At 34.8% G+C, this 18,883-nt stretch overlaps 1 long non-coding RNA gene across 1 annotated transcript; it reads left to right on the forward strand.

The window, feature by feature from the left end:
• The first annotated feature begins 11,738 nt into the window (after positions 1 to 11,738).
• Positions 11,739 to 13,830, forward strand: LOC131250050 (uncharacterized). The gene is made up of 4 exons (XR_009173016.1): positions 11,739 to 11,981; positions 12,164 to 12,221; positions 13,223 to 13,253; positions 13,344 to 13,830. It is a non-coding gene; the product is annotated as an uncharacterized LOC131250050 (long non-coding RNA).
• The last annotated feature ends 5,053 nt before the right edge of the window (positions 13,831 to 18,883 follow it).

Raw genomic sequence — 18,883 nt, forward strand, 5'->3', positions numbered from 1 at the left:
ATCATTTGCTCGTGGAATTGGAACATAGAGCCTATTGGGCTATTAAAAATCTGAATTTTAACTTGGACAATGCTGGCTCACTACGCAAACTTCAATTGAACGAACTTGAGGAAATATGGAACGATGCTTATGAGAACTCGAGAATTTACAAGGACAGGATGAACGTATTTCATGACCAGAACATCCTTCAAAAATCATTCACACCCGGTCAAAAAGTCCTTTTGTACAGTTCTTAGTTACATCTTTTTCTGGGTAAGCTTCAGTATCGTTGGACTGGTCCTTTGACTGTTACTAATGTCTATCCTCATAGGGCCATTGAGATAAAGAATCCAATGAATGACGATGTTTTTAAAGTAAATGAACACCGTCTAAATACATTTTTTGAGAAGTTTTATTTAGAGGATATGTCCATGCCTCTGACTGATCCTGTGTATCAGGATTGACCTGCTAGTCTGATGGAGGTATAATTAGGTTTATTGCTTTCAAAAAATTCAAGACTAGGATAATTTATTTTTAATAAGTTTAGTCTTCATGTTAACCCATCTACATTTTTAGAATTTTTGAAAAGCTTCAATTTTACTTCTTCAGGTACTACCTTTCCATCGCTATTCCTTTCTTTCCATTGTCTCATGTGCATTGCGTGCTTATTTCTTTTACATTGGGGTTAATGTAGATTTTAGGTTGGGGGTGTTGATTAGGTAAACTAATCAGTATTTTCTTAGTTCTTGAGTAACAATTTTGAAATTTTTAATTTTTCAAATTAAAAACTTGTTTGGAAAGCGATAATTTGTGCACTTAAGAATGCTTTGAGTATGATGATAAGATGGAAATTAAACTTCGAATTGTTGGAGTTTGATCAAATGAGTAGGGAATTAATTAAGTTCTTTCATTTAAATGATTAAGAGGAAGTTTGAATATCATGTTGACCTAAATCACACGACACAGTTTATTTTTTGTGAATTGTGCTAGAATTTCTGATTGTTAGTATGTGAACCATTGATAGATGTTGAGAATAAAGTCTGGAGAATTTTATCCACCTTAAAAGATGAAAAGAACTAGTTAAAAAATAGAGAGACCGACAAAGAGGTCATGTATGGTGAAAAGAATGAAAAGAATGTAAAGTTTGAAAAGAATAAATAAAAAGTGATTGTTAATATAAAATTAAAAATTGGAAAAAGAAGAAAAAGGGGATAAATTCGGAATTAACACTTGATTATTCAATCAATCTTGAGATGATGAGCATGGCTAACATTATGAAATGATAGTAATTTTATGAAAGTAAGTTGGAATTCACTAAGCACATTGAAAAAACTTAATATATGAACTTATGCTCCTAAGTGATTGATAAAGAACCTATTTGATTGATTGCCCATGTGATTTAGCTCTAGGTTTTCAAATTTTCACTCTCGCTTCCTTGGATTTTACTCACTCATAATTGATTGCACAAAAGATTATTTTCTAAAAGAGATTTGCGCATTGAGAATTGAAGATTATGTCACGCATGTTTTACTCGAGACTAGCAAAATGCTAGTTGAGGGGTGTGTTGAGTGTCAAATATTGCATGTTTCTCCTATTTATTTCTTGGTGTTATGAACATGTTAATGCTTAATGGGTATATTTTATACATGTTTGTATTGCAAAGGGAATCTGAAAGCTTTGATTGAAAAGAATGTTAAAAGCATGGATTTGATACTCAAGAATCACTTGGGCAAGGAATGGGTCTTAAGAGACTAAAAATGAAGATTTCAAGACCCTGAGATTCAAGGAAACCAAGTGGAGAAGGAAGGAAGTCGAAAGTGCAAAGTGTAGAAATTCACATAATCTGAACTTCACTGTCTATGTCATCGACCACCGGTCAATGACATCGTAGCTAGCGTTCCATGACATTAAACACGGGTAGATGACATTGAAGAATTACATGAAAATTGAGTTTAGTCTCTAGACCAATTGGATGTATTTATTGATGACATCGAAGCCCTATTCGATTGCTAAAAAATATGCTTGATGACATCGAAGACTGTTCGATGACATCGATATTTTTATAGATTTTTGGAGCAACTTGCTTGAACACTATGGACACATTCTCGATTACTCAAAGGCCCTTCGATGACATCGAATGACTTTTCAATGACATGAAGAGTTACGCAGTGTGAAAGGCGTTTCATTGTAAGAAAAGGAGCGATTTCCATATTCAAGTTACGTTCGATGACATAGAAGGCTTTACGCAGAGTTATGTGGACTGCGTATATTTGAGGCAGTTTTCCGAATTTAGATGGACAGGGCTATAAATATGGGTTTTCCAAGGACTTCTAAACATGAATTAGGTTTTGAGGAGTAGAGCCAAGGGGTGAAGCAATCTCCCAAGAGTTTTTCTTCTATTCTTTCCTATTTTTAATGCTTTCTTTAAGGGTTTTAGATCCAATCATGTCTATAGTTGGCTAATCCTCTTAATTAGAGCTAAGAGGTGAAGCTTGTAGTGTGTTGAGATGATTTTCTGTAATTGTTATATTTTAAAGCACACCTTTGTTTGTCAAATTTCTCTTGGAAAAAATAGCTTGTGAAGTGGTCCGTCTAATGTGGATCAAGATGGAAAGTTTAAGATCTTACTTCAAGTTAAGATAGTTCAAAATCGACTAAGCTAAAGACTCTACTAAAGTTCAAGTCATGAAGTAGATCAAGATGGAAATTTCAAGCTTTACTAAATACAAGTTCTACTACACTTCATGTAGAAGATCAAGCTCCTACATGTTCTAGTGAAGAATTAAGTAGAAAAATAAGTTTCGTGAAGTTCAAAATTCAATGTTCAGTCTTTTTAGGTATGACAGACCCTAGAAAGATCTTAGACTTAGGTTTTTCGAAAGACAAACTTGTATGGATTTTTATACTTTTGGTAGGCTAAAGTTCGACTAGTCTAGGCTTAGGCTTGACTAATCTAAGTTTTGGCTCGACCAGTCTAAGTTTGAATTTAGAAAAATGGATTTTTCTATTGCTTCCTCGACCAGTCGAGTAGACTGCTCGACCAGTCGAAGAGGAGCCTTCGACCAGTCGAGGGGTGCTCGACTCGAAGTCCAGCAACTATATTTTGGCAACCTCGACGAGTCGAACAGGGCTCTTAACCAGTCGAGCAGGGCCTTCAACTAGACGAAGAACCATTTTATCCAATCGCGCTCAAAATTTAAAATTTTGTTAGATCTTAGATGAGTCGAGAAGACCTTAGACAAGTCGAAGCAACAAATTTTCAGCCTATAAATAGATGCATTCTCTCAATCCAAAATTACCAATCCAAGCTAGTAAAAACCTTCATCAAGAGAGAGAGAAGTCCTCAAGCCATTGCATGGTATTTTTAATATTTTATTAATAGCTATTTGTTTCAATTCCTAGATCTATTATTTTATGAATCTTATTTTATAAATAGAGTAGATACTCTTGTTTGAGATCTTAAGGAATTCAAATAAGTAGCCCTTGGTTTGAATCGATTTAAAATTAATCTAGAACCTAGAAGACTTGTTTATATGACTGGACATTAAACAGTCTAATTTAAGAGAAGCGGTTCTATAGGTTACATCAAGACACACGTCTTTAAGGTGAAGATAAGTATATTCTATCTTTTGTATTTTGGTTTTATTGAGATAGCTAGAAAATTTCATTTGTTAGTTTTTCTAAGATAACCAGAAAATCTTAGCGATTGTTTGAGATAACCCGTTAAAATCACAACTATATCAGGTTTTAAGGTGACCCTGTGAAAACCTTGTTTATAGTGAAAGCCAATATCATGTGGATAATCATTATTAGGAGTGGAGTTGGTGTGCTTGTTTGAGAACAGTTGTTGTACACACCAAACCACTATATCTCTTGGTGTTGTGGTGAATGTTTACTTTTTGCATCTGTGGAGAATATTTGTAATTTTATTTATGCAAAAGTGGTGAATGTTAGTAATAGATATCTTTATTGTCTATTGCTTGGTTTGAGATCTTGATCCTTATGATTATTCGTGAAATAAGGTTGTCCTGCTTAAACTTCGTTTTGGGTGTAGGTTGTCCTACGAATTAGTTTGAATCAATTTTTCAATACTAGTGTGATTGAGTTTTCTAATCTATTTATTATTTCAGTAATTTTATTTGTATTTGGCATTGTCCTATTTACCCCCCTCTAGGACTCTACGACTCTTGAACTATTAAGCTCGCCCTTTTTAAGTGGTAGGATAAGTTGCTCAGTTTTATTAGGATTAATTTCCTTGAGTTAGAAGATCTAGAGCTTTCATTATGTCAAAGTTCGATAGCTTGTCTATTATCAGGCCACCACCTTTTGATGGCTCTAACTACGCATTCTGGAAAGCCAGAATGAGGATTTTTCTAAAATCCTTAGATGAAAGCATGTGGCAAGCCACTGTAACCAAATGAAAACCTCCTATGTCTGAAGTATTAGGCCTAAATCCTTGAGAGAAACTACATTCTTTTTATACACTGCAGCTCAGAAAAGCGAAAGCAGTGCTAATGCTAAGGCGTTAAATGTCATAACTTGTGCTCTATCACTTGATGAGTTCAAGAGAATCATTTCATGTGATACAGCCAAACAAGCTTGGGATATTATTGAAATGACACATGAAGGAACTTCTATAGTCAAGAAATCAAAAGTCCAAATCCTCACTACTAAATTTAAGGAAATTCGTATGAAAGAAAATCAAACTTTCATGGACTTCTATATGAAACTAAATGATATAGTAAATTCCATGTGGGGTCTAGGAGATTAAATTCCAGAAAGTAAGGTCTGCGCAAAAATACTACGATCTCTTCCTGAGAGATTCAACTCTAAAGTAACTGGGATTAAGGAATTAAGAGATACTGATTATATGAAGGTTGAGGAGTTAGTTGGCTCACTCCAAACTTATGAGTTAAATTTTAAATCTCCTAAAGGTAAGTCCATAGCTCTTAAATCATCCAAATCTGTTTCAAAAGAAAATTGTGTTAATTCTGATGTTGAAGATACAAAAGAAGATATGGCTTTACTTGTTAAGAAATTTTACAAAAATTTCAAAAACAAGAATGCATCTCCTATATTTGTAAAAGGAGAAACCTCAAACTCAAAAGGTAAGAATTTGAGAAACTATGATAAAAATGATTTCAAAAATTCAGAACATTTTCAAGTTTCTAAGATTAATTCTAATGCCATCAGCTATAGAAATCAATGATATAACAAGCCTCCTTTAGCTGAAAAAATAGTGGACTTACTCAAAGAGCTTCTAAAATCCAACTCAGATGAAATCAAAATTAATAGAAAGGGGAGAAATTTCAACTCCCTAAAATAGAGAAAATCTAATGGAACTCCTAAACCCAAAACCATAATGAAATGGGTTCTAAAGGTTACATGTCTTATTACCCACACAGCCTTCAAAGCCACTAGCCATTCAAAATGTTACTTGGATAGTGGATGTTTAAGACATATGACAGGTGACAAAGAAATATTCACTGACTTTAAAGAAGTGAATGATGGTTCAGTTACTTTCGGTGATGGAAGCAACTGCAAAATCACAGGCCAAGGTACTATTCAACTCTCTAATCTTTCTCCCTTTGAGAGTTTATTATATGTTGAAAGTTTGAAATATAACCTCCTAAGTATTTCTCAAATCCGTGATAACAAACACAGTGTAAAATTTACAAATCATAGATGTGAGATTTCAAATGAGAATGGATGTGTGATATTAAATGGTCGTAGGACTTTTGAGAATTGCTATATTATTAATGACTCATGCTCTTCTAATTTTTCATGTTACATAGTCCAAACAGACAAAATTGATTATGTCATAAACGTCTTGGACATATTAACTTTAGAGATCTTTATAGATTAAGCAAAAGAGATCATATTTGTGGCTTACTCAAATTAAAAATAGTAGAAAAGATTTGTGGCACATGTCAGATTGGCAAGCAAATCGGGAGTAGTCACAAGAAAGTGAGCTCCTTAGCCACAACCAAACCTCTTGAACTGCTCCATATGGACTTGGTAGGACCAACGAGAACAGAGAGCAGAGGTGAAAAGAAGTATTTTCTGGTTATTGTTGATGATTTTACCAGATATACTTGGATGGCCTTTTTAAGAGAGAAATCAGAGACTCTCGATGAAGTAAAAAGAATTCTAAAATGAATTAAGACTGAAAAAAAGTACATGTGATCAAAATTAGAAGTGATCATAGTAATGAGTTTGAAAATAACAATTTTGAGAAGTATTGTACATACCATGGTATATCACATGAGTTCTCTACTCATAAAACACCTTAGTAGAATGGGGTTGTTGAAAGAAAGAATAGAGTATTATAGGAAATGGCCAATGTAATGTTAAATAGCATGAACATACTTAAAAACTTATGGGTTGAAGCTGTTAATACTACTTGCTACATTGTACATTGTGTATATGTTAGAAAAGCCAAAGATAAACTAGCCTATGAGTTGTGGTTCAATAAGAAGCCAACAGTCAAATACTTTCGAACTTTTGGAAGTAAATGTTTTATTTTATGTGAGTGGAAAAATTTGGAGAAGTTTGAAGCTAAGAGTGATGAGGGAATATTCTTGGGTTATGCTCTGAATAGTCAAACATATCGTGTTCTTAACAAAAGAACTAGAGTAATTCAGGAGTCGATTAATGTTATAATTGATGATCACCTGATCACACCCACACCAAGTCAAGATGATGATGATGTCAACATTATTGATAAACCTGACTCTTCATCTAACTCAGATAATACCGAATTAAGATTAGTCAAAGACAATCTGACTGATCAGATATTGGGTAAACCTTATACTGGTGTTCAAACAAGAAAACAGTTGGAGAACATCTGTAATTACATTTTCTTCACCTGTTAAATTAAACCGGCTAATGTAAAAGAAGCACTTGCTGATAAAAATTGGATATTGTCTATGCAAGAAGAGTTAAATCAATTTGTCAGAAATGATGTTTGATATTTGGTTCCTAAACCTTCTGATAAACATATAATCGGAACTAAATAGATTTTTAAGAACAAATCTGATGAAATAAGAAATATCATTAGAAATAAGGCATGACTGGTTGTACAATACTACACTCAGATAGAAGGAATTGACTATGATGAAACCTTTGCACCAGTTGCACACCTTGAATCTATTAGATTGTTTATTTCAATTGCTTACTATAAGAAATTCAAAATATATCAAATGGATGTTAAAAGTGCATTTCTTAATGGTGATTTACATGAAGAAGTATATGTTGAACAACATAAAGGTTTTGAGGACCCTAAACTTTCAGATCATGTATACTCTTAAAAATGCACTTTATTATCTAATACAAGTTCCCAGGGCATGCTATGAAAAGTGAACTAAATTTTTACTTAGCCACAACTTTATCATGGGAAGCGTTCATAAAATGTTATTTGTCAAAAAATATAATGAACATATATTGATTGTACACATCTACATTGATGATATTATTTACGGATCTACATGCGCTAACTTGTCCATTGAGTTTGCAAATCTGATGAAATCTAAGTTTGAAATGAGTATGGTTGGAGAACTTAATTACTTTCTTTAATTACAAGTAAAACAACAGGAATATGGTATATTCATTTCTCAAACCAAATATGCCTTGAATTTGGTAAAGAAATTTGGGTTTGAGAATGGGAAAAAGTTTGATACTCCTATGAGTAAAAGTCTCAAACTTTCTAAGGATGAAACAAGTAAAATTATAGATTCCTGTTTATATCGAAGCATGATTTGTAGTCTTCTATACTTGACTGCTAGTAGACCTGATAATGCTTTTAGTGTTGAAATTTGTACTAGATATCAATCTGATCCTAAGGAATCATAACTAATCATTGTTAAACAAATAATTAGATATGTAGCAAGTACTGCTAATTTCGGTCTATGGTATCCGCATGATACAGCTGTACAACTTGTCGGATATACCGATGCAGATTGGGCAGGAAACATCGATGATAGAAAATCTATAGTGGTGGATGTTTCTACGTAGGGAATTGTTTAGGCTCAGTAATAAATAAAATTTTGTATCACTTTCAATTACTGAAGCCGAATATATTGCAGCTGGAAATGCTAGTACCCAGCTAATCTAGATGAAAAGGATATTAGCAGATTATGGGATTGCGCAAGATACAATGATATTATATTACGATAACTTAAGCGCATTTAATATTTCAAAAAATTCTATTCAACATTCTCATACGAAGCATATTGACATTCGATATCGTTATATTCGAAAATTAGTTGAGGATAATAGTATTTTATTAGAGTATATTCCGACTGAAAAGCAGTTGCTGACATTATGACCACACCACTTGACAAGAATAAATATTCCAATTTAAAACATGATATTGGTCTATGCACTTTTAATTAATTAAGTCATGTTGTTTATGCATTTTTATTTATTGTATGTTTATAATTTTTAAAATACAAAACATATAAAATTTCAAAAATTAAAAATGCAAAATTTTTTAGGCTACTTGAAAAGTCGAGTACGTCCTCGACCAGTCGACCTTCGATGGGTCAAGGACCATACTCGACCGGTCGAAGTGCATGGATTTGCTTCTTAAAAGAGGGAAAATCAATTTTTTCACTTCATTTTGCCCTTCTTCCTTGACCAGTAGTGGCTCCACTTGTCGAACCCATCTCCATATCGTCATTGTAAGTTGTTTTATTTCCAATTTCTTTCCACAATTGGGTTCCTCCTTTCTAGTTAATCTTCATTTTGTGGTTTATTTGAGATTTGCATCCTTTCTATAGTGGGTTTTTTCTAATCCTAGCCAAACCCATCTATTATTTGTAATACTTTCTATTGTAATCTCTAAATGGATCATCGCACTAAGAGAAAAGCTACTCATGGCTCCTCCTCCAGGTCGACTCCAGTTAGAGTGAGAACACTAAGATCTCCCGAAGAAGATTCAGAGCATGTTAGGCATTTTCGCTCTAGGAAAATTATCATAGAAAGGATTGTGAACATAGATCACATTCCTCCATTTCATCTCTTACCTATCCTTACTGCCATTGGTTGGAAAAATATTCTTAGTTGGGGCGGAACAACAAACGGCTCAATAGAACAAGGGATGTATGCTTCAATAGATGAATTATCCCTTGATAATCTAACATTCTCTATTAATTTTAAAGAAGGGACAATCCCAATTAATCGGTACTTAATTTCAGGTTTGATGGATGCTCACGTCAATGATGAAAGCATACCCATTAGAACCCTTGCTACAAAAATGACTGAATCTGAGCGACGGGTCATTACTCATAAATTATGTCGATTTGATGCTTATTGGAGTTCTGAAAATGCCCTCCGTGCCAACAAGATGTTTCCTAAATAAAGAGTCATTCATTACATTTTCACATCTAATGTCTATCCACGGTTTGAGAATAAGTCTGAACTTACTCCCTTCATGACTCATGTTCTTCACGCTGTTGTGTCTAACATTCCTATCTGTCTTCCCTCATTGATTTTTTATTTAATTATCCAATTTCGTACCATCATGGCCATGGTTCGATACCTTTTGCTTATCTCTTGACAAGCCTTACTATTTATTGCAATGTTGTCATTCCATCGACCGAGGCTCCAGAGGCAGCCCTCCCTTTTGATAATACAAATACCCATAAGATGAACTTGAACTTCCTTCCCAGCGAGAGAGATGAGGATGAAGAAGAGGAAGAAGATGCTCCTTTACTTAAAGACACATCCATGGATGACATCTTTATAGAGATAGAATCGGATGATAAAGCTGATCCTGACTATCAACCTTCCCATGTTGATGATCGGCTCAAGTCATTAGAAGAGAAAGTTGTTGAGTTGAAGGTATTCCAAGATACTCTAGCTGAAAGTCACAAAGCATCTATGAAATATATGCAAAAATAATTTCATCACATTACAAAAGGACTTCACCAGATTGATCCTTCCATACCTCCTCCATCTTTCTCTGGATAACTTGATTTTCATTTAACCTTGGGTTGTACATGTCATGCCCCAAACTCAAAAACTGGGCTCACAAAATTCCAGATTACCGAATCTGGCACCGATAGCCTCCGTAGTACCCCATTCTTGGCTCCCAGCACCCTATACTAGATTCTGATCTTGGGATCCTACAAGGAGGATTTTCATAATAAAATTTCGTAAATAAGCATAACCACAAGCATAACCCACAACAATAACCACAACACCACATACATACTAAATAAAAAACTTTGAGTACAATACATGAAGGGGAAATATAAGATAGATATCAAAAACTCCAGAAGCTCAATCACGCGCTCCTGCCTCAGCTCGACTACGTCCTAGCATCACCTACATGCATCTATCGTGCATAAGCTTATAGAAAGCTCAGAGGGTGGTGTAAGTGTGTGTGCAATATACGCGCCAAGTATATAATATCAGATTAATACGAAAATACTGGCAAGTCCATGAATGTTATGCAGAAATGCTAGCAAGTCCATAAATGCTATCATCCATACCATGGCTATGCGATGCAAGGCCTACATGGCCAAATGTCATATGTAAGATGTAACGCAAGTGCATCAGTCCTTAGCTGGATCCACATATCAGTACAGTTCCTCTCTGAAATATCACCGAGGTCTAATACACTCTATGTCAGCTTGCCGCCCGATCTAAGTGCACAACTGGGCAAGTGGAAGAGACCACACTATCCACCTGCCAATATCGGCCTAACTCGTCGATAGCGAACCCATTCCTCAAGCTGGTCAAACTCAGCCTAACATTACCCCTCCCTTCGGGCAGGGAAGGCCACACCCCCTTCCAACCGACCACGACATAGTGGGAGACGCAGCCTACTAGTATACGGCCTTTGTGCACTCGTATCCACTCAGTCTCGACGTTGGAGCATCCTCATGGTACCATAAGGGTTATGGGACTTTCACTAAAGGACATCCTAAGTGCCCATAGAGCTAGAACTAAATATTTTCGGTATCCAATCTTGTCATTCACGACAAACCTGTGTAGGCCACAACCCTGATGTCGTTAGGGCATACAGTGATCATATCACACATGCAAGATGCATGAGTCATACTATTTAGTCATGCATTAATCCAGCGCATACCGTGCACTCCTGTGGGGCAACTCCGTCTCTCAGGAAGTCCCATAATCAATTTTCCCAATGACATATGCTATAATCAATCACTCCTCATATCAAACATACCACTACCAAACAAATGGGCAAAGGATACAAACTATAGGAGCATTTTGGTACAGATATAGACCGTAGCAATTTTGCTACAGCTTTAATTCGTAGCTAAAGGGTTTATCCGCACATGTAGTTGGACGGTCCCCTAAGACCCTCCATGAGACCCACCAAAATGTAAGTGCTTTATCTAAGATGTCCATCCATTTTAAGGATAATTTTAGTGCATGATCTCAAAAAATGAGGCATATCCAAGGCTCAAGTGGACCACATTATAGGAAAGAGTGGATATCAAGTCCCTATCCTTTTATTTGGTGTGGTCCACTTGGGCCTTTGATCTTCCCCATTTTTTGGATGATGAATTATTATTGAAATTTAAAATGAATGGATGGATTAGATAAACTACATACATTGCGGTGGGCCCCACAAGCCCATGACAGGACCTTCCATACATTGATGGGCCCCAAAAATCCCTCAGGCCCACCCTCATTTTCCCTCTCCCTCTCCTCTTCCCTCTCACGCCCACCCTCATTTTCACTCTCCCTCTCCTATTCCCTCTCTCGCTCGCCCTCTACCTCTCCCTCTCCCTCTCCTAATCTCGTTTCCATTCTCATGGGCTGCAACAAGTTCTTAACCCTAAAAGGTATCTCTCTCTCTCTCTCTCTCTCTCTCTCTCTCTCTCTCTCTCTCCCTTCTCCTGTCAATCTCTCTTCCTCTCGATCGGACCGCTAGCTATGCTCAACTACAGCAACTTGGTAACCCATCTCCGCACACAGGGGGTCTGAATCCATTGAGTGCATTAACGAACGGGGTTGAGATAAAGGTTAGGGTTAGGGTTTTGATTTGAGCACATGATTCTTGAAATCGATGTTAATGGAGTGGAAATATGTTCTAATTTCAGATTAAAATGCCAACCTCATAGAAAAAATGCATGCTCAAGGTTTTTATACTAGTCAACATTTGTATAGGTATGGTCTTCATAGATCTGGTTGATTCATCGTGCAGGCCACAATATGAAATGGGAATGAACTGAAGGGCTACTCCATTGAACTGAAGGCCACAAGTTTTTATTCATCCTCTTATTGCATATTACATGTTAAGCCTGTTGGTCATATTTCCATTTAAATTGTACATTTACAGGAAAGTCGTTGGCTGGCTAAGATTTTTAAATTGAGGATATTTTCAATCCATTACAAAGCTCCTTTTATGCATTTTTTTTATTTCTTTTTATTTTTCATGGAGAATGGTTGATTTTCAGGAAAAAATTTCTTTCCTTTAATTTTTTATTACATCAAATGTTTTTTTTCCCCTATTGGCTTTGATTTTTAGGAAAGCATTAATTTTTGTTTATGGCCTTATGTAGTTTGGGTTGTGTCACCAAGAATGAAGGATTTAGATTAAGCTATTATTTTAAGAAAGGCATGAACGATTACATGATGCTTGTTAGATATTTGATGAAATGGGCTTTTTAAGTTTGGTTGTTTGGATGATGCTTGTTAGATATTTGATGAAATGCCCAGGAGAAATCTTATTTAGGTAGAAGTAATTCTATAGTTTGTGTATGAAATAAGTATTCTTTTATTCAGTTATTCTAGATAGTTTGTGTAGAAGCAATTCCAAAAAATAAAAAAAAAGGAAAAAAAATACATGGTATGATTCCAACTCATTTAAATGGTGGTGTGGTGTGAGAATCACCACCATCTTTTAAATGGCAATGTAGTGTACTATAAAGAGATGGCTCTACCATATCCTGGTTCTTGTGGGGGTTTGATTTATGTGATTGAATAAATGAAGGTTTTGTGTATTTGGGTTTGGTTGTTTTCGTTTGAACTGGTTTTTACTCTCTTTTTTTGAACTTTTTCTTCTTCTTTTTTTTATTTTTTTATTTTTTTTGGCTAGAGATTGGGTTTTATTTTATCTTTTGGGCCTTTTTTTTTTAAATTTTTGTACTGTATTAATTTTAGCTTTTTTTATTTGTTTGGTAGGAAATGAATAGATAGTTTAATGGTTTTTTTTTTTTTTTTTTTTGCTTTTTAAAGTGATTTATGTGATGGGTGGTTGCAGGTGTTCGGTTTATGTGATTGAATAAGTGAAGGTTATGTTGTTGTGTTTTAATTTTATTTATTTATTTTAGTGGAGGTTTGCTTCTAATGGGTGTTTGGGGTTTTAATTTGTGTTTGAACAGATAAAGATAGTGTGAGGTTTAATCATGAGAGATGTGGAGGCAACACGCAGAATTTAGGAACTCCCTCCACTCTGCACTCCCTTCCATAAGCCTCAGCCTATTTTGAACCCAACACGACCCCTTCATTTCTTCATGCACTATAGTCTATCAACCAATTCTCATCAAAAGAAGATACAATTTGACTTGAAGGTGGCCGTAGTTTGAGTTGCCTAGAACTTGATCAAGTACATATGTAAGTTACCAAGGTTTAAAGGGCTCAGATTGTGTCAGTTTTCATGATTCTTGCAGATACCCAATCAATCTCTCTTTCCTTTTTTTCTTTATTTTTTTATTTAAGCCTAGACCAGATTATTGTTGTACTTCTTCAGGTGCTTATATTTTTCAACCACCATTTCTCTAAATTCTCACCTTATGAAATTAATGTGTTTGACTTGGCAGGAAAGACAGGAACTGAAGATTCAATAAGTTCGATATATTCCTTTGTTTAGCTTTTGGTGGAATTTTGGAAAACTAGGTCTTTTTCTAATTCTTTGTTTCTAAGTTGTCTTACTTGGGAAGATTTGCTAACCAAAATAACTTTTTAATAGATATGAGGATTTCTCCCTGACATTATGTAAAATGTATAGACCATCATCGTTATTCTCATGCATGTCATAAGAGCACTTCTCTTTCAACACTGTCCATGATAATGACATTGTGCTCTGTGTACAGGAACTTAGTGGCTAATGATTTCGTATTCGATAGTTCTAACAATAAACGGGTGTTAGATGAGATACAACATTGGTTCACATTCAATCGACTTCAAATGTTTTTGTTAGATGAGAGATTGATGTGAAGACCATTGCATCAATGGTTTCAACTACTAAATTATGAGCCTCACTTGTACAAACTGAAAAGTGGAATGTTAAGGTTCAACATTTTAACCTAAGCACCTATGATTCCTCATGCACTTATGATTAAGCTTGTATGCATATGTTATTTAGTTGTTCATAATTTTTTTTGTAGGTGCACAATGATAGTTTGATATGTGGATGCAGTTGGTCCTTTTCTTTAAGGTGCATTCGGATAGGTCAATGAGAGTCATATTCATGATTTTTGGGATTTCTACTCTTGGTAGAATTTTCAACAATCATGTACTCAGGTGCTTTAAGGTGCATGTGTGTGATTGTGTGATGGTATTGAGCTCCTTTCCTTCTATGCAAACTGTCTTATATATGCTAATGGACTTGGTTTAATAAATATATGTGATGTATTTTACAAGGAATTGTTGATGTTGTGATGTAGTATTTATGGCAATTTAAGGAAAACAATGTCATGGAGTTCCTGGTTCTTGTTGGAGATCATTTATATCGTATGGATTATGAGAGGTTCATTCAAGCACATAAAGAAACTGACACAAATATCACTATGGTTGCATTGCCAATGGATGAAAAACTTGCAACTGCATTTGTTCTGATGAAAGAAACGTTAATTCAAATGGTGCAGGACTGGTTTTTCTTCTGAAGGGTCTGCTTACAAATATTTTCTACAGATTTGGGTGAACTATGTTGAAGGACAGGAAGTTGCAAATGGTTCATCTGCTGTTAAATGCAAACAAAAGGAAGTACTTCAGGTGCTTTGTCACATTTTCTTTGTCTATCATCCTTCTTGTTTGTTTTCTTAAATCATATAATTTACGGATCTTACTAGCCTTTGCTTTCAGGTGGTGGTAGTTGAAGTACTTGGAGATGGCAAGTTCTACATCCAAACAGTTGGCAACCAGAAAGTGGCTGCTATTCAAAAGTAGCTAGCTTTGTTGAACTTTCAAGAAGCCCCTGTTATGGGTGATTTTAATCCTAAGTGAGCATTTATCTGCTATCTATCCCAGTACTTTTGCCATTTTGAACAGGTCACATATGTATGAGATCCAAACTATTCATCCATTGTACCCTACCATGCATTTTCATTTTATTTGAATCTAAGTTCTTCAAGAATGATTTTCAAACTGATATGTATGACATCTGATAGAGCTTTGAATTAGGTTTGGATCAGAATCTGGTTTCTTTTTTTGTCTTTTTTTTTTCTTGCTTTCTACCCTTTGTTTCAGGTTAAGAAGTTTTTAGAGATTTTAGAGGATAATGCTTGTTGATGCTTCAACTGATGAGAGTTCACCTCAAAGAGGAACATGCTGTTTTTTTTTCACTTAAAAAAATAAAATAAAATAATTAACCAACCAACATTTATAATCAATAGATATGTTGTATTTTCTACTTTGAACTACTGTGACTAGGTAATCAACAGATAAGCAATACAATCTGCATTCATGTTTTTATCAATCCTTCCAGGATTTGTTTCTATTGTTGATGTTTCAATGAAGGTGTTTATTTTTAAGTGAAATCCTCCTCGCTTTGATCTCTTGGTTATCCCAAAAACATTCTAATGGAAAATAAGTAAATTAGTTAACTAAATCAAGCATTAGAGAACATGTCTTTAGTTATTAGTTTTTTTCCCTTCACATTTTGAGGTTACACACAAGTGGAAAAGGGCCTTGTTTGGAAGTGATGGAAAAAGATTCCTCATTGAATGGGTTGCTTGTTTTCTGTCAGACCGGCATGAGATATAGATTCCGCTCAAATCAAGCTGCCATTTAGTTTTATGTGGTCTTTTTACAGCAATCAGTTCTGCCCAGCTGCTAGTTTAGAACTCTCAAATGTGGTCCAAAGTGGATTTGGACTAAAGTGGGGTTAGTCCCATTCCATTATTAATTTGTGTCTAGGCCCTAATTATTTTTTTTCCTTATACTGATTGATTTAATATGGATTTCCTTCATCCTGCAAATCAATCATCTGTCACTATGGGTTGGAAATTTCTTAGTAGCTTATAAGGTTTCTTGATGTGGAATGATTGTAAAAGTTTGCCATTCAAATTCAATTTGTAGTCCATTTAATTATCGAATCCATTTCATGTGAATTGATGTCCTAATTTCTATGTGAACACATTTCAATGAAATGTAGGTATCTAGGGAACCTCTACTAGATTTCTATATGAGTTCAGGGAAAAAGAAGCCTGACCAGATAATCATTTTTTGGTATGTTCTTGTTATTATTTTTGGAAAAGTTTTTTTTTGGAGGCCCATTTCTAGATTATAATTCCATAGGTTTGCATTTGGTTGGTGTTGTAAAATGATACCATCTAATACTCAGCATTTGGTAAACTATATGTGTGTGTGTACATATATAATTGTTTGTTAGACCAACCATTGCTCTCTCTACATGCACTCTTAAATGCAGCTATAGGATATTTGAGTTGTGTCCCAACTCGAATCCTCTCATGTGTATTAGTTTTGATGTTGTTTGCATCCTACTAGATGGAGGGTGAGAAAGGTATTAAAAAATAAAAAAATAAAAAAAAATCAAAGTTGTGCATCAGTTTGGATCTACCATGTAGATGTTTGGATGATATTTTCAAATTATAGCATTTCGATGTCTACAACTTTTACTACCAATCTTCTATACTTCAATATGACTTCTATAATGTTCGATCATAATATTTCATGAAACTTGGATTAGTTCACATTCAATGAATTGCAATTCATTTGGATTGAGCATCCAAAAACACTAAAGTTTTGTTATTCCACTTAGGATTGGGAAATCCACTACAGTGAAACACCAAAATGGACAAATTTTTTATTTTTATTTTAATTGAAAAAAGGAGATTTCGTTAAGGAAAAAAGAACTCTAATATTTTGTACTTCATAATTTCATACATGCATATGTATGTATGAATTCATAGTGGACAGAATTTATTTAATTTTTTTCTCCTGACATTGCTTTTGTGTTCTACAACCATTGGGCATGATGAGCTATTTGTTTAACTATTCCTAAACTACATCTCTTTAGATTTTCTTGTGGGCACCCCATTTTTGATGCTGTAACAAAGTGTAATAGATGATATGCAGGCACTTACAAATTACATAAATTGCATGCAAGCCATATAAGTCAAATTAAGCTGTTTAAATAATGGTTCTCAGTTTAGATATATCATGAACCAAAAATTACACTATTTCATTGTCTGACTATTGAAATAGTGAACATTTATTGGATGATTAAAAATGTTTTCATGACCAATGGTCCTATTGCCATAAACAAGTGTCCACGGATTAGAAGCTGGGATTGTTTTATCAAGATTTACTACCTATTTCGTGGCCTTTGTGTATGTATGCATTTATTTCAAGTTGTCCCTAGTTTATTGGCGAATGTTGCCATCTAATCATCTTGCTCTATGTCAAAATGTGACCATTTGGATGATTTGGTTTCTGAATTTTCTTTTACCAGTGGCACTTTTTGAGCCTTTCTTTGATATCTTATTTGAACTTCAAACTTACAGTCCAATTACATGATTTGGAGCAAGTTATTGACTATTTTAGCAAGGCATTGGAGGGCTCAAGTATAGATCTGTCATAAGCCAGTATCTTTGTGTAGATTGATCTTGGGAAACAAACAATTACATGATTGCCACTACTAAGGTAATTTTTTCTTATTCCCTAGTTTTAAGCTATTTTTAGCTTTTACACTGCAATACCAACATTTCATGGATTCTTTCACGTTCGTTCGGGTGAGATATGAACTTTTTTTTATAAGAGTTGTCCATGCCAATTTTTGAGAATTGGGTGCAACAAGTGGGTCCCGTTAATCTAAAAATTAGTGAAGAGCTCAAAGTTGTCAATCTATACTCTTGGGAATTGAGCAGTAGGTGGGCTCATCAATCTTAAAATTGCTTAATTCCAAGACCCAAATCTGTTAATCTCGGCTTTTGGGAATAGGGGGCAGAAGGTGGGCCCATCGATGTTTGAATTGGCCACTACTTGAAGGCTCCAAAGTTGCCCTCAATCTTGGAATTTGACCAATCTTTGAAGAGACCGAGTCAGTTCATATTCCTAGATTGGCTAAACAATGAAATAATCTAAATGCATATAATCATGCAGCAAGGTGATGTATTCAGGTTCATTCATTATAGGGAAGATAATTCATGTGTTTAGCCTAAGTAGGAAGAGGCTAACTAATTGGGTATTTTCTACTAGCAATAGAAAATAGTACAAAGTACAAACAACGTTAATGTTGGTGAGGAGGCATTTTGGAGAATAGATACATGTTAGTGTGATCTTAAGAACTGGTTGGATGATAGATACACAACATGTGGGCCTTAAAAAGGTTTAAATTTTCATTAACCACCTTGTTTCCTATGGAAATTAGATGGTAAAATAGATAGACAGTGTGGATCATAGACATACATCACTTTGAGACCCACAGATTTTAACGATACCCCATTCGTGTTGGATTTCATGCACCTGGATAGTCTTTTAGAGGTCTAATTACATGTATATTTTCCTCTTAAACATACACCGTTCAAATTACATATGTAATTAAAAAAACAAACACGTTAATTTGAGATGAACTAATTTTAAGCAGCTGCTAAATAGGGGCTAACTTTTCACGTTGAATGTGAACCATCAGCCAGACATCCCAAATGTTTTTCATCTGTAAGGAGAAAATAAAGCAATA

Source organism: Magnolia sinica, chromosome 6, assembly GCF_029962835.1.
Source record: "Magnolia sinica isolate HGM2019 chromosome 6, MsV1, whole genome shotgun sequence".
In the NCBI taxonomy this organism is placed as follows: Eukaryota; Viridiplantae; Streptophyta; class Magnoliopsida; order Magnoliales; family Magnoliaceae; genus Magnolia; species Magnolia sinica.